Source organism: Mus caroli, chromosome X (assembly GCF_900094665.2).
Source record: "Mus caroli chromosome X, CAROLI_EIJ_v1.1, whole genome shotgun sequence".
NCBI classification, from domain to species: domain Eukaryota; kingdom Metazoa; phylum Chordata; class Mammalia; order Rodentia; family Muridae; genus Mus; species Mus caroli.
The window spans coordinates 109118526-109122887 of record NC_034589.1 but is presented as its reverse complement, the minus strand read 5'-3'; the positions used below and the strand labels follow the sequence as shown (position 1 = coordinate 109122887).

At 35.1% G+C, this 4362-nt stretch overlaps 1 pseudogene; it reads left to right on the top strand.

Annotated features, from left to right (window-relative positions):
* The first annotated feature begins 1411 nt into the window (after positions 1–1411).
* LOC110287333 lies at positions 1412–1997 on the top strand (annotated as a pseudogene).
* Positions 1998–4362: the final 2365 nt, after the last annotated feature.

The following is a 4362-nucleotide window of genomic DNA, read 5'->3' as shown; positions in this document are numbered from 1 at the left end:
TCAGATTCAAAGTTTTGACATTACTAAGACAAGTCAATGAGATCAGAATTGTCAGCATAAGATAAGACAAGGAGAAAAAGTGAACAGTATTTATATGTGTAGGACAACTGTTTCAGAGATTTTGCCCAATAGTAGGGGAAGATGTTAAAAGAAAAGAAGTCAGTATCTCTCTACAAAGAAACGGAATGGTTTTGGAAACCATGTATAGATTAAGTAAAGGTGCTTTCAAATATAACTCTGATTTGTGGAGCAATTAAGAGACGAATATGAGTAAATCAAACTAAACCACAAGCCAGAAAGATCATAATTCTAAACATATATGTATTGAATACTGGTGTTCACAGTCTCATAAAATATATATTCCTTGTAAAGAGAGTGAACAAAGCCAGCACAATAATAGTGGGTGACTTCTTACCAGAACCCTCCATCATGGACAGATTAAACAGAGAAATATATTTAAATAATATCATAGTCCCAAATTGAAATCTACAGAAGATTTTGCCCACACATTGCAAATTGTTATCAGCAACCTAAGGAGTATTTCTAAAATAGAACCCTAATAGGACACAAAGCAAATATTAACATATATAGTAAAGTTGAAATAAATTTTGTATACTAACTGACAACAGTGGAAGTAAATGAGAAATTAGTAGCAACAGAAACTACACCATATACACAAACTCATTGGAATTGAACAATATTATTTAATGATGAATGAATTAAAAAGAATGAATGGATTATAAATCAAGAAGGACATTTAAAAAAAGCTTCTAAATAGTGGGAGAATTGAAACCCCATATAAAAAACTATGGAATACAATAAAAGTACTTCAAAGCATGAGTTTCAAATACAAGTGTCTACATTAAAAAAAAAAAAATTAGAAAGATCTCAAATAAATGACTGAATGATTCCCCTAAAGGACTTGTTAAGAAAGAAAACAATTCAAGCCACGAATCAGTAAAAGAAAACAAATAACCAAAACCTGTGCAAGAAATAATAAATAAAATATTTTTGATTGAAACAAATAATTGTCTGTTTGGAAAGATAAGCAACGTCAACAATACTTAAGCTAAACAAGCCAAAAGAGACCAAATAATCATTAAGAAAAGAACATATATTAAAACAGAAATCATGAAAATTCAAAAATAATTGATTCAATTTTGAAATGTTATATTCTGATAAATTTGAAAATCAAAAAGAAATAGATGGATTTTAAGGGAAAATAAAGGGATTTTACCTGTAAAATAAACTGAGTGTATATAAACAATATAAACAAGTCTTTAAGAAAATGGAATTTGGACATGTCCACATGTCCCAGGGCAAAGACCATCCATCCCCCTCTATGAAATCCAGATATCCAAAGGATCTCAGAGTTATGTTTCTCCTGTAAGAATCGTGTTTGCTTTTTTACATGACACAGGTGCCAGCTATTCAACAGAAAAGAACCGTGGCCTTTCTAAACCAGTTTGTGATACACTGTGCAGTTTCTCAACCGGTTTTCCGCAGTTTGTGAGGAGAAACTGGCAGACCTTTCTCTCCGGATTCAGCAAATTGAAACAACTCTCAATATTTCAGATGCAAAGCTGTCATCTATCCCAGGCCTAGAGGACATCACAGTTGAAGTGTCTCCTTTAAATGTCACTGCTGTCACAAAAGGATCACATTCTGAAACCACTTCGGAGCAACGGCAGAATAGCACGCAAGACTCTGGAGCACAGGAGAGTGAAGAGCCATCAGAAAATGTCCTAACTGTAGCCAAGAATCCACGGTATGCCAGATACCTCAAGATGGTTCAAGTGGGTGTTCCAGTGATGGCAATCAGAGACAAGATGATCTCAGAAGGACTGGACCCAGAGCTACTGGAGAAGCCAGATGCTCCGGTGCCGAATGGCGAAAGCGCAAGAGCCGTAGAAGAAAGTTCAGATAGTGACTCTTCCTTCAGTGACTAAGGTGGACTGGGGGAATCACACAGAATGTGAAAGAATGTATTTAAGTTCTAGAAGAGAGCCTATGCTCCATCTAGCTCTCTGTGATAAAAATCACCAAATGCTACTGCATACCTACCCCAACCTTTCTCTGTTTAAAAATAATTATAATAATAAAGCATTTATAATCTTTCAAAAAAAAAGAAAATGGAATTTGATACTATAATGAATCTGCTTCTTCCCTCCCAAAATAATCAAGGCATGTCTAGATTTGCTGATACATTCTACCAAGTATTTTAAATAGCTAACATCAGTATTTCTTAAGCTGTCATAAACTAGCAGGTGAAGTAATACCTTTTAGGAAGTAAAAAGCCTTTTAGGAAGTTCTTATTTACTCTCATATCAAAACAGGATAAACACAGCAGAAGGAAAGATTATAGGTCATTATTCAGGACAAACATAGTTATGAATATTTCTCAATAAAATAATTACAATCACAATTCAAGAAAACATCAAAGAGATTATTACCATGATCAATCTGCTTCCTTGAAATGATGCAGGGTTGGATCAACATAAGTACATCAACCAATGCAACATACCACACAGATGGACTCAAGCATATAAATGGCATTGATCATCTCAATAAATCCAGAATTGGCTGCTGATAATGTCCAGCATTGCTTAATTACAGGAAGTCTGGAGGAAAACAGGAAAAGAAAGAACATATCTCAACATAATAAAGAGTGTAATAACAAGGCTATTGCTAGCATTATAATAAACGGGGTTCAATTCAAAGTATTTTTACTAAAATCAGAACAAGAAAAGCATGACAGGATAAGACTGTACAGAAGAAATCCCTTCATCTTGTATTTTTTTAATATAAAATTTTAATACAATAGGCATGATATGACATCCAAGAATAATCCAGGGAACAAAATGTACCTGAAGTCAAAAAAAATCTCTCTGCTGTTTTTCTTGGAGCCTCTCTCATGGTTCCCCAAGGCATTGTTAACCATGTGCATTATTTTCACCATGTTCTGACAGGACACCCATATATACATTATAGAAAAAGACATCATTACCAGTGCAGAAAATGTGTGGATTAATAAGAGGGTGAAGCATTGAATAATAACCACTATTAATCTGTATTACTATTAAGAATAAGCTTATCCAAAAAAGTACATTTGCTAAAGATGTAATTATAAAATTACAAACGATCAATTGCCAGGTCAGACAGAGACAAAAAGCAGAAGAAATTTCAGAAGAAGGCATATGGCACTGAGGTGCAGCACCACCTTCATTTGACAGAGACAGAATAGAGAAACTTGGGGGTTGTGCTGACGGGTGTTATGTCACATTGACATAAGTAAGTATTATCTGAAAAGAGGAAACCTCAATTGAGAAAATGACTGCATAAGAGCTGGCTGTAAGGCATTTACTTAATTAACGATTGTTGGGAGAGAGCCCAGCCTATTATGAATAGTGCCAACCCTGGGATGATTTTCCTGGATTCTCTAAGAAAGCAGGTTGGGCAAACCAGGGGGAAAACACTATGAACAAAGGCAACTTGGAAAATTAAGGGTTTATTGGGCTTATGTTTCCATGTAGCAGTTAGGAAGTCAGTACAGTAACTAAACAGGGCAGAAACCTGGAGGCAGGAGCTGATACAGAGACCAGGAATGGGACTGCTTATTGGCTCATCTCATATTCTTGCTGAAGCCATTTCTGGCTTGAACTAATGTTTGATCTCCTTGATAGTTGATAGAGAATCCCATACAAAATTAACAAACCCTATTCTAGAACTTCAATGTCAAGATGTCTTTGCTAAGTTATCTTAGCCTGCTTGTATGGAACCCCTACAGCTAATCACTTTGTTTCTGTTAAACTGCCAGTTTGTGTGGAACCCCCTACAGCTAACTGCTTATCTTAGCTTCTGATAAACTGCTTACTTCTGTGCAGCCCCCTTGCAGCTGCTGGCTGAGTTATCTTTTTTCCCCTTCCAAATCCTGTTCTCTGGAAACTAGATGCCTGAATATTTGGGTATAGTATCAGCTGGCTGCAGTATTGACTTTCAGTAGGCTATTGAGAATGTCTTGGTTCACACCTCTGGTGAGCTATCCAAAACACAAGGGCTTTTAGTTATTCATGTTTCAGAGAATGTCAGAGAATGATAGAAAATTATATATATATATATATATATATATATATAAAATTGTGTGTGTGTGTGTGTGTGACACAATTATATAACATCATCAGTCAAATGAGCCTAATGGATATCTACAGAATATCTCACCCAAATACCAAAGTATATACATTATTTTCAGCAGTAGATGTGAGAATCTGTAAAATATGTCACGTCACAAGATACAAATCAAATCTTAACAAATTCAGACAGGTTGAAATAACTCCATGTTCTGCCTTATGAGATAATAAACCA